The sequence below is a fragment of the Candoia aspera genome, chromosome 1 (assembly GCF_035149785.1).
Source record: "Candoia aspera isolate rCanAsp1 chromosome 1, rCanAsp1.hap2, whole genome shotgun sequence".
NCBI lineage: Eukaryota > Metazoa > Chordata > Lepidosauria > Squamata > Boidae > Candoia > Candoia aspera.
This window is the reverse complement of record NC_086153.1, coordinates 28232087-28244499: the sequence shown is the minus strand read 5'-3', so window position 1 is coordinate 28244499 and position 12413 is coordinate 28232087. Positions and strand designations below refer to the sequence as shown.

The following is a 12413-nucleotide window of genomic DNA, read 5'->3' as shown; positions in this document are numbered from 1 at the left end:
CTACCTCTCTCAGCTGACTGGAGGTGCAGGTCCGCTGCTTCCCCAGCAGTGGTTGGCCTGGCTGGCTCTGCCCGCCCCCAAAAATGGTTTCCCTGCTGCAAATAGCCAGGGAGGTGAAGCAAAGAAGACCACCCTAGTTCCCCCACACAGCCTGCTAAACAAATCAGGAAAGCTCTCCTGCAACAGCCAGCGCTGCCCCAACCACCCTCCCAAGTACCCTGCATGCCAACTCTGGGCAGGGACAGTGACTCCAAAGCACTGAAATTCAATGTCTAGTGGACACTGGGCAAGTTGTTGGCCGGTCTCCCAGGGGAACACTGCTAGCTCCTCCACACCATCTGCCTCCCTGCCATGACCCACCACCACATGGATTATGTGGGATCTGCCTATGAGCTCCTACAAACCACAGTGTTATGATCACCGTTGCAATGCTTGTGACATCGCAACGGCTCACATAACAATACAGGGAAATGGGCACCGGGCGGATTGAGGGAAAAGGCAACTAGCTAACAAAAGAGAGCAACAGGTGCTGGCAACAAAGTATCGACTCTAGCGGAGGTGCGGAAGAGAGAGATACAATGTTGCAAAGAAGGTAATTGACAAGACCAGACCACGAGGCGTGCCTGAGCTGTCAAAAGGTTACGAACCTGATCGCCTGGCAATGAACCATCACCGGCCGGGAAAACAGTCAAGGAAACGCCCGAGGCACAGGAGGGGCTCCACGACCCCTCACCTACTGGCAACGGAACCAACGGGGCTCGGGGCACACCCGGAGTAAGAAGGGGTGGAGCGCTGACCGGCGCGGGCTATTTAAATCCCGTTCCGGCGCGCTCCACTCACTCTCAGCTTTTCTAAGGGCATGAATCCTATACTCAAATAAAACCAGAACCTAAGCCTACACTAGCATCTGTGTTTTTACTGGGTAGCAGGCAGAGCCTGACATAAAGCTGAGAGTCACCAAACCAAAATCGCCAAGCTCCACTGGACGAAAATTTTTCCGCGGGAGAGACCAACTGGCGAAAACCGGAACCGGGGACAGCGATGGAGCCAGCACTTTGCACCAGAGACGTGAAGGACAGCGCTCTGCAAGAGGCAGAGGCGACCCGACAGCGGCTGGAGGCAGCGTACCCGAAAGGGGACACAGACACCCTCCCTGCCCACACCGCACCCCAGTTCCAGACCTGGAGCTCCAACCCAGACAGGAGAACCCCGACGGAAGACGAAGTTGGGGACCAGCAACTCCTCGCTTGGGCCAGCGGAGCAGGACCCTGGACAGGAACACCCTACTCCACCTGGAGGCTCCGCTACCCCCAAACGCCCAAGCAGGAAGGCACAAGACTACGTACTGGACAGCATCTGGCAGCACTGACGTCGGACGACCAGGGCACGCCAGACAGGGTCATGGCCCTGGAAGCCAGGGTACGATACCTTGAGCACCTGCTCCTGTCCCCGACATCGGCAGATGAGGACACGACCCTGAAAGCCAAGGTATGAGACCTGGAATATATGCTCCAGTCCCTAGCAACAATCGTCAGCGAGCGCTCCAAGACTGAGGCAGCACAGGGGGTAAGAGGGGATCCAGGCAACATACCCACTCCGCCAACAACCCCGAGCGGAAGTGGCCAAGCACGAGACTCTGTCACAGGGATTCGCGGCCCCAGGCCAGTGGGAGCCATCCCTCACCACCCACAGATAGGGGACCTGCAAATTGGGAGGTTCGCCAAAGACTTCCCCGTACAATTTGACGGGAACCCTATGAAACTGTCCTTCTTTCTAACAAATGCGAGGGACTATATGGCCCAATACAGCCATTGCTTCAACACAGAAGCCGCTCAAATCTCAGCAGTGGCCACCAAGCTCCAAGACAGGGCTGCGGACTGGTACGTACAGATGTCCAAGTCTGGAGCCCCAGCCTTGGCCGATTTCCATGACTTTCTCGCCGAGTTGAAGCATTACTTTGAGGACCCCCTGGCAAAAGAAAGGGCCAAGTGCACACTTCAAGTGCTACACCAGGGAAGAAAACCGGTGGCTGACTACGCCCTCAAGTTCAAGGTCCTCGCAGGCAAAATCACGGAATGGTCTGAGGCCACCCTGATCGACATGTTCAAGCGTGGCCTCAACCAGGAGGTGCTTCAATGGGCACTCTACAGGGACAACCCAGCCTCCCTTCATGGGTGGATTTGCCTAGCCGGAAAAGCGGAGCACGGTCAGCGCATGTTCCTGCTTGCAACCGCAGATGACAAAATCCCGCCCAGCACAAGAGGACCAGTCCCACAGTCGGGCCCAATCTGGCACGCAGACCAACAATGGAGGCTTGCCCGTGGGCAGTGTACCAGGTGCGGGAAAACGGGCCACCGAGCAGCGGACTGTTTCACAAACAGAACAACGGATCGCCCGCCCAGACCCACATCGAAGACACCGCACAAGCCATCCAACCCCCCTCAGATGGCTGACAGGAGCGTTAGCAACCCCGGATGAGGACGCGGACGCCTACCTCGCAGGGGATGCGATCGATGCCCAAGAACAGCTGGCGGAAAACGCTCCCCACCTGCTCTAAGCAGCGCCACTGGGCAGGTGGTGAAGAAGGGGCGCAACAACCCCAGGGTGAGTGACGATTGCTCCATCCTGGCAGGGACAGTTGAACTCTCTTACGGCCCTAGAGCCATTGCGGCCGAAGCTATGGTGGATTCTGGGTGCTCCAGAAATCTGATCCACCCAGACATTGTCGCTGCACTAAAACTGCCTTGTTTCCCCCTCCCTAAACTGCTGGCGTTCCATCAACTAGACGGTTCTACAGCGGGGGGGAGACTGGCCACCCAGAGGACCGGAATGGTCACCCTGACAATGGGCACCCACAAGGAATCAATAAACTTTGTGGTGACCCAGATAGGGAAACCCATAATAGTGCTGGGAATCCCCTGGCTAGCACACAACAACCCACACATAGACTGGAGGACACGCTCCATCAAGTTCAAAGACGGGGTCTACCAGGCACTGACACCGGACAAACCATCTGCTCCGACGGTGGGGAGGGCAGAAGTCGTTGACCACACCCACGACCCCCCCCCGAAGGACTGCCGGAGCAATATGCAGACTTTGCAGATGTCTTCGGAGAAGAGGAGGCGGACCAATTACCCCCCCCACCGCAAGACGGACTGCACAATTGAACTGCTCCCAGACGTCCCATTACCCAAGCCCAAGATCTACCCCATGACCCAGAGAGAATTAGCGGCGCTGCAGGAATTCTTGGATAAAAACCTCTCCAGGGGCTTCATAGAACCAGCAAACTCGCCAGTTGGAGCACCCGTCCTATTTCGGGAAAAGAAGGACGGCACGCTGAGACTATGCACCGATTACCGCGGATTAAATTCCGCTTCCCTATCCAACAAATACCCCCTACCCCTCGTAAAGGACATGCTAGCACACCTGTCAAAGGGAAGGGTGTTTTCCAAACTCGACCTCCGCGAGGCGTATTACAGAATCCGCATCAGGGAGGGGGACGAGTGGAAAACAGCATTCAACTGCCCCTTGGACTCCTTCCAATAGAAGGTACTGCCATTCGGTCTTGCGGGGGCCCCGGGGGTCTTCATGCAACTCATCAACAAGGTACTGCATAAACACCTATTCAAGGGCGTACTGGTTTACCTGGATGATGTCCTCATCTACACGAGGACGCAGAGGGAACACGAGAGGTTGGTGAGGCAAGTCCTCACTAAGCTACGGAAAGCCAAACTCTACGCTAAGCTGTCCAAGTGCGAATTCCACAAATCGCGCTTGGACTACCTAGGGTACAGAATCTCTGACAAAGGCGTAGAAATGGACCTCGCGAAGGTCCAGGCAGTTTTGAGCTGGGAACGCCCACGCACCAGGCGCCAGCTTCAAAGCTTCCTCGGGTTCGCGAATTTCTATAGGTCCTTCGCAAGGGGGTTCGTGGAAATCGCCCTACCCTTAACCGATTTGCTCAAGACCAAAGGCGTTGGGGAGACGCGCAAGGTAAAAAACCCGGGGGCCGTACTTAATTGGACTCCTGCCTGTCAAACCACATTTGACAGGCTAAAAGCGCTGTTCACAGCGGAGACAATCCTAGCTCACCCAGACCCTGAACGTCCTTTTGTGGTGCAGGTGGACGCCTCTGACTTCTCAATAGGCGCCATCCTGCTGCAAAAGGATTCCACAGGAATCCTGAAGCCATGCGCCTACCTCTCGAGGAAATTCTCGGAGACAGAGAGGTGCTGGCACGTATGGGAAAAGGAAGCGTTTGCAGTTAAAGCAGCTCTGGAGGCTTGGCGTCACCTTTTGGAAGGGACGACTTGCCTGTTTGAGGTCTGGACAGACCACCGCAACCTCGAGGCGCTCCATACGCCCCGGCGCCTCAGTCCCAAGCAAATACAATGGGCTCAGTTCTTCAGTCAGTTCAACTTCCAGCTGAAGTTCATACCAGGCAAAAAGAACTTCCTGGCAGACCACTCTCCCGACTACCCCAGGATGCGGAGCCTATCTCCGACATTGTAGGGATGGTGCTTTCCGATTCCCAGCTGGGTATGGCAGCGGTCACCCGGGGTTGTGCTTGGGGACAGCCTGCCCCCCCTCACAAACAACTACGATGCAACCCGCCCCTAGATGCAGGCAACCTCTAATACCAGGGGGGCTACAGGCAGATTTCATAACGGCATTGAAATCTGACCCCTGGCTCCTCGCCAACCCCAACAAGGTCACCATGGACCAGGACCTCGCATGGGCGGAGGGAAGGCTATATGTACCCGACTCACAACGGCAGGCGATCCTCAACAGATCGCATGACAGCAAACAGGCTGGTCACTTCGGGTTCCTGAAAACCCTACACCTGACTTGGAGACAGTTTTGGTGGCCCTCGCTGAGGAAGGACATCAAGGACACCAATGTGGCGTCCTGCCCAGTGTGCGCTATGGCCAAGCGACCGGCTGGCAAACCCCAGGGGCTACTGCAACCCATAGCTGAACCCTCCCGCCCTTGGGATGAAATCTCAATGGACTTCATAGTCGACTTACCACCCAGCCAAAAGAAAACGGTCATTTGGGTGGTAAAAGACTACTTTTCAAAACAAGCGCATTTCATCCCCTGAGCCTCGATCCCGTCAGCCCAACAGCTGGCGAAACTGTTCCTAGTCCACGTGTACTGCCTACACGGATGCCCCTCCCACTTGGTGACCGATAGGGGCACACAATTTACCTCTAGGTTTTGGCAGGCTTTTTTGAAACTGATAGGTACCCAGCAAGCCCTGTCAACCTCCTGGCATCCCCAGATGGATAGATCCACAGAGATTCTTAATGCCACACTGGAGCAATTCCTCCGCTCCTACATAAACTATCACCAAGACGACTGGGTAGACCTCCTCCCGTTTGCAGAGGTCGCATACAACAATGCGATACACCAAAGCACCGGAAAAAACCCCTTTGGGGTGGTGTCGGGTCGGGAGTTCATCCCCATCCCTGAACTACCTCAGCCTCCGTCCCCAACAGTGGCCGCCTGTGATTGGGGTGAGAAAATCGCAGATTCCTGGCTGGTCATCAAGGACGCGCTTAAAGAGGCACAAACAGCGTACAAATCACAAGCGGACAAACACCGGCGCCAGCAACCAACATTTCAGGTGGGGGACATGGTCTATCTATCCACCAGATTCATAAAATTGCCGCAACCATCGAAGAAGCTGGCCCCCAAGTTTATTGGACCATTCCAGGTGACATAAATAGTGAACCCAGTCACAGTGCGCTTGGACCTGCCCCATAATCTAAAGAGACTGAACCCGGTATTTCACTGCAGCTTACTCAAGCTGGCAAGTGATCCCTCCCGGTGGCACCCACACACGCCCCCCCCCCAGTGATGATAGACGGGCAGCAACACTTTGAAGTAAAGGAGGTGCTTGACTCCCACAAGCGGCGGGGCTCCCTCCAATACCTTGTAAAGTGGAAACACTTTCCACACCCTGAGTGGGTCGCTGCCCATGACGTCCAGGCTCCCAACCTGATCCGCACCTTCCACACCGCCTACCCCTCCAAACCCGCGGCTTAACCTTCCCGAAGGGGGGCAGTATGTCATGATCACCGTTGCGATGCTTGTGACATCGCAACGGCTCACATAACAATACAGGGAAATGGGTACCGGGCGGATTAAGGGAAAAGGCAACTAGCTAACAAAAGAGAGCAACAGGTGCTGGCAACAAAGTATCGACTCTAGCCAGAGGCGTGGAAGAGAGAGATACAATGTTGCAAAGAAGGCCAGACAAGACCAGACCATGAGGTGCGCCCAAGCTGTCAAAAGGTTACGAACCTGATCGCCCGGCAATGAACCATCACTGGCTGGGAAAACAGTCAAGGAAACGCCCGAGGCCCAGGAGGGGCTCCACGACCCCTCACCTACCAGCAACGGAACCAACGGGGCTCGGGGTGCACCCGGAGTAAGAAGGGGTGGAGCGTGGGCTATTTAAATCCCGTTCCGGCGCGCTCCACTCACTCTCAGCTTTTCTAAGGGCATGCATCCTATTGTCATGTGCGCCGTTTCAATGTATTTGATGCATCGTAACGTTTCGCATGTCATTAATTGGATGCGTGTTGCATTTGTCTAGGGAGGATGGGAACGATTATATTTTGGCTTTGCTTTGGAATGTGTTTGTGTTATCTACTGAGCTCAAGGTTACTTTCCCAGGCTAGCAACTCTGACGATTGCTAGCACCTGTGCCGGGCGGGGCTGTTATGAGGGAGGCGGGATACGTTTGAAGCAAGGGTTTAAGTTTGTATTTGGCGCGCTTTTGCTCATTCTCAGCTTTCTCTGTATTTGCTTTTAGTACTCTAATAAATCAGATTTCATTTAGCATCCTCTTGTGAGTCTGAGTATTTGGGGCTGGGGCAATCATTACATAAAGCTGAGAATCTCAGTTCCTAACTCCGCTGGCCCCTGTCCAAGGAAGACAAGCGTCTAACTTGTGAGGGAGAGAGCCCGCGATGACCGAGCCCGAAATCGTGATGATGGAGGAAGGGGAACCGGACTCGACCGTGAGGCCGTCCGGCCGACCGTCCCAAGGAGGGGAGCTGTCCGCCATCAGAGAGGAGGCGAGCTCCGGGTCGGAGAGCGAAGCCGGGGGGCTGAAAACGGCCCCGGAGACCACCGTGAATTCTCCGGGTGAGCTGCTCACCTGGGATGAGACCCGAGGAGATGCCACAGCAGCGGGGGGCCCATCCTGGAGGCAGAGATACCCTTTATCCCCCAACGTGGTGCAGGTGCAGCCAACGGAGGGCTCACCCACTCCGGATCGAATCAGAGTGCTGGAGTCGAAAATGGATTCGTTGGAGGCTATTCTGAAACAGCTGAGCTTGGATGTAACCTCGATGCGAGAGCTCCGGGAAGAATCCAGCCAGAGGCATTCAACCCCTTCCTCCCAGGGGCTGACCCCGGAACGGCGACGGGTGGTGCGGAGGCGCGAAGGGGACCAGTCGGTCCAGATGGAAATCGCAGCAGCGCCCGGGCGATCGCCCCGGGGCCCCGTGCCGCTCCGAGTCAGGGAAGCACCAGCCGCTGCAGCCCCGGTGGTGGGGCGCAGCCCGGCGGGAGGCGGTATGCGAGACTTCCCTGTCAAGTTTGATGGGGACCCGACCAAACTCTCGTTCTTCCTGACTAATGCGAAAGCTTATATGGAAGAATGGGGGGGGGGTTTCCAATCGGAGAAGGCAAGAATTATCACCATTGCCACCAAACTGAAGGGGAGGGCGGCAGACTGGTATGTCCAGATGTGCCAGTCGGAAGCGCCTGAACTGGAAAATCTCGAGGAGTTCCTCTGGGCGTTGAAGCAACACTTCGAGGACCCCTTAGCAAAGGAGAGAGCAAAGCGAGCCCTGAAGGAACTCAAGCAGGGGTTCCGATCAGTGGCCGATTATGCTTTGGAGTTTAAAGCGCTAGCTGGGAAGGTGGATGACTGGTCCCAAGCAACCATTATCGAGCTCTTCAAAGATGGCTTGAATACCGAGGTGCTGCGCTGGTCCCTGGGGAGGGACGACCCATACACGCTGTATGAGTGGATCCTGCTAGCAGGAAGGGCTGAACATGCCCAAGAGGTCTTTGCCCAGCGGAAGACCGTCAAGTCGGGGCGGGAGATGAAGCCCAGCCGTACATCGACCACCGGGGGAAAACCGGGACAGCGACCCTGGGACGAGGAGCGTGAGAAGCGGTATGCCAAAGGATTGTGCCTGAGATGCGGTAAGGAGGGGCATCGAGTGGCAGCATGCCCGAAGGCAAAGGTGGAGGAACGGCCCGGAAAACCGCCGGCGAAGTCCCCTGCGTTGCCGAGGAAACAGAAAGCTGCGGTGGCTGAGACCGAGGGAGACGATGTGATGTTCTACGAAATTGAAGGGGAGACCGAAATCCCGCAACCGGCGGGAAACGCCAGCCACCTGCTCTAAAGGGCGCCGCTGGGCAGGTGGTAGAAGACGGGCGCGAGCCTCCAGCGGTGAGTGGCACTTACCGCATACTCATGGTGAAATTGAAATTGGGGTCACAAGTCAAGACGGTGGAAGTATGGGCCATGATTGATTCGGGGTGTTCCCGGTGTCTGATGCACCCCGACGTGGTGGCGGCTTTGGAGCTCCCCACTTTCCCCCTACAAAGACCCATCGCATTTACTCAATTGGATGGGTCCATGGCAGGGGGCAAACCGGTCACCCACTTTACAGGGCGGGTAGCCTTGCAACTGGGCAGCCACCAGGAAGGGTTGTCTTTTGTCGTGGCTCCCGTAGGGGGCCCATTGGTGGTGTTGGGGGTACCATGGTTGGTGCAGCAAAACCCCCAAATAAACTGGGTCTACCGGACCATCACATTTAGGGATGGGTTTTATCAAGCGGCAGAGGGGAAGGGTGCCCCAGAGGAGATGGTGGGGGTTGCGGCAGCTGCGACTCCGCCTTACCCGGCCTCTCCTCTGGAGGGCTTGCCGGCCGAGTACAGGATGTTTGCTGATGTATTCGGTGAAAAGGAAGCTGACCAGTTGCCCCCCCATCGAAAGACGGACTGTGCCATAGAACTGCTGCCCAACACTCAATTGCCTAAACCAAAAATTTATTCCATGACGCAAAAGGAACTGACTTTGTTGAGGGAATTTGTGGACAAAAATTTGGCGCGCGGATTCATTGAGCCGGCGAATTCACCCGTGGGGGCGCCGGTTCTTTTCCGCCCAAAAAAGGATGGGACATTGAGACTTTGTACGGATTTCCGCGGATTAAATGCCGTCTCAATTTCCAACAAATATCCCTTGCCATTGATAAAGGACATGTTGTCACATCTGGCCAAAGGCAAGATTTTCTCTAAACTGGATTTAAGAGAAGCCTACTATCGTGTACGAATCAAGGAGGGTGATGAGTGGAAAACTGCATTCAATTGCCCGTTGGGAGCCTTCCAGTATAAGGTGTTGCCGTTTGGGTTGGCTGGGGCCCCTGGGGTATTTATGCAATTAATCAATGAAGTTTTGCATGAACATCTGTTTAAAGGTGTACTGGTGTATTTGGATGATGTATTGATTTATACGGAAACCATGAAAGAGCATGTAGCTCTGGTAAAGAAAGTCTTGTGTAAACTCAGATCTGCTGAATTGTATGCAAAGCTATCCAAATGTGCCTTTCATCAGACCCAAATTGACTACTTGGGGTATAGGATTTCTGATAAAGGTATAGAAATGGACCCTGCCAAGGTACAGGCTATCATAGACTGGGAGAGTCCCCGTACCCGCAGGCAACTTCAAAGTTTCTTGGGGTTCAGCAACTATTACAGATTATTCATAAGGGGGTTCGCTGAGATTGCCTTGCCCCTAACGGACCTGCTTCGAACGAAAGGGGTGGGAGATACTAGGCGAGTCAAGAATCCCGGAGCGTTGTTGAGGTGGACGCCTGCTTGTCAGACGGCGTTTGAGCGGCTGAAAGCAGCTTTCGTCAAAGAGCCCATTTTACAACACCCTGATCCTTCAAAGCCTTTTGTTGTACAGGCTGATGCCTCCGATTATTCTATTGGCGCATTGTTGATGCAAAAAGACGAGGCAGGATGCCTCAAGCCCTGTGCGTATTTATCCCGCAAGTTCTCCGAAACTGAGAGGCGTTGGCATGTTTGGGAAAAGGAGGCATTTGCAGTGAAAGCTGCATTAGAGGCTTGGCGGCATCTGTTGGAGGGGGCTAATCACCCCTTTGAGGTATGGACTGATCATAAAAACTTGGAGGCACTTAGTACCCCTCGAAAACTGAGCCCTAAACAGGTTCGTTGGGCTCAATTTTTCAATCGATTCAATTTTCAGTTCAAATTTATTCCAGGGAAAAAGAACTTCTTGGCTGATGCCTTGTCAAGGCAACCTCAAGACTCTGGGGCGGCGCCAGATGTGGTGAGCACCCTATGGTCGGCGCCCCAATTGGGCATGCAAGCTGTGACGCGTAGCCAAACGCGCGCGCAACAACCGCCCACCACAAGCGCTGCTCAGCCAAGCTCTTTGTCAATTCCCTCCCAATTGCAACAAAAGTTTTTAAAAGAATTAAAAACGGATACTTGGTTGCTTGCGAATAAAGACAATGTTACTTTTGACAGAGGCTTCGCTTGGAAGTCCGACCGCCTCTACGTTCCTGAAAGCCTCCGAAAAGACGTGTTAACACGTTCACACGATGACAAACTCGCGGGTCACTTCGGGTTTGTAAAAACCTTGCACCTCGTTCGGAGGCAATTCTGGTGGCCCACATTACGTAAAGATGTCAAAGACTACATTGCTTCCTGCACTGTTTGTGCAATGTCCAAACGCAAGGTGGGCAAGCCCCAGGGGCTGTTGCAGCCGGTAGCAGCCCCCTCTTCCCCTTGGGAAGAAATCTCCATGGATTTTATTGTAGAGCTACCACCCAGCCAACGCAAAACGGTCATTTGGGTGGTCAAAGATTATTTCTCCAAACAAGCCCACTTTATTCCCTGCGTGTCCATTCCGTCAGCGCGTCAATTAGCCCGCCTATTCCTTGTACACGTGTACAGGCTACACGGATGTCCCTCCCGCTTGATTTCAGACAGAGGTACACAATTTACCTCTCAGTTTTGGCGGGCTTTTCTCAAGCTGTTAGGCACGAAGCAAGCCCTCTCCACGGCTTGGCATCCTCAAACGGACGGGGCCACTGAGGCGGTTAACTCCACTCTAGAGCAGTACCTGCGCGCTTTTGTGAATTATCAGCAGGACAATTGGGTAGACCTTCTACCGTTTGCTGAAGTGGCTTACAACAATGCCGTGCATCAAAGCACTGGACAGACCCCGTTTCGGGTGGCTCTGGGTAAAGACTTTGTCCCTATCACTGATCTCCCACAACCTCCTGCAGGTGTGGTCACTACAGATGATTGGTCAACACAACTGGCTGACTCTTGGCCAATGATTCAAAATGCATTGGCTGATGCTCAAGCGGATTATAAATTGTATGCTGATCGGAAGCGGGCCCCCCAACCTGCATTCCAAGTTGGGGACTCAGTGTACCTTTCTACCAAGTTTATCAAGTCATCACAACCTTCCAAGAAACTTGCACCTAAGTTTGTGGGTCCTTTCCCAATTGTAGCTCAGATCAACCCTGTGACTTTTAAACTTGATTTGCCTCATAACCTGAAACGCTTACACCCTGTTTTTCATTGCAGCTTACTCAAACCGACTATTCCTTCTGATCGCTGGCATCGGCAACCTCCACCTCCCACCCCCATCATGATTGATGGTCAGCAACACTTTGAAGTTAAAGAAATTTTGGACTCTAGACGCCTACGCAATACTTTGCAATATTTAGTTCGTTGGAAGCATTTCCCTCATCCTGAGTGGGTCGCTGCATCAGATGTGGCTTCCCCGGTTCTAGTGGCCCGTTTTCACTCCGCTTATCCCTCGAAACCAGGTCCCTAGGGGTATTTTTGGAGGGCGGTATGTCATGTGCGCCGTTTCAATGTATTTGATGCATCGTAACGTTTCGCATGTCATTAATTGGATGCGTGTTGCATTTGTCTAGGGAGGATGGGAACGATTATATTTTGGCTTTGCTTTGGAATGTGTTTGTGTTATCTACTGAGCTCAAGGTTACTTTCCCAGGCTAGCAACTCTGACGATTGCTAGCACCTGTGCCGGGCGGGGCTGTTATGAGGGAGGCGGGATACGTTTGAAGCAAGGGTTTAAGTTTGTATTTGGCGCGCTTTTGCTCATTCTCAGCTTTCTCTGTATTTGCTTTTAGTACTCTAATAAATCAGATTTCATTTAGCATCCTCTTGTGAGTCTGAGTATTTGGGGCTGGGGCAATCATTACACCTATACTCAAATAAAACCAGAACCTAAGCCTACACTAGTGTCTGTGTTTTTACTGGGTAGCAGGCAGAGCCTGACACACAGGCAACCAGAAAGGGGCATGCCTGTGGCA

The 12413-nt window shown here is 53.9% G+C and overlaps 1 protein-coding gene across 1 annotated transcript in view; it reads right to left on the bottom strand.

Annotated features, from left to right (window-relative positions):
- The window catches only part of USP34 (ubiquitin specific peptidase 34), a 617663-nt gene that overhangs the window by 204675 nt on the left and 400575 nt on the right, over positions 1-12413 (bottom strand). The window lies entirely within an intron of this gene.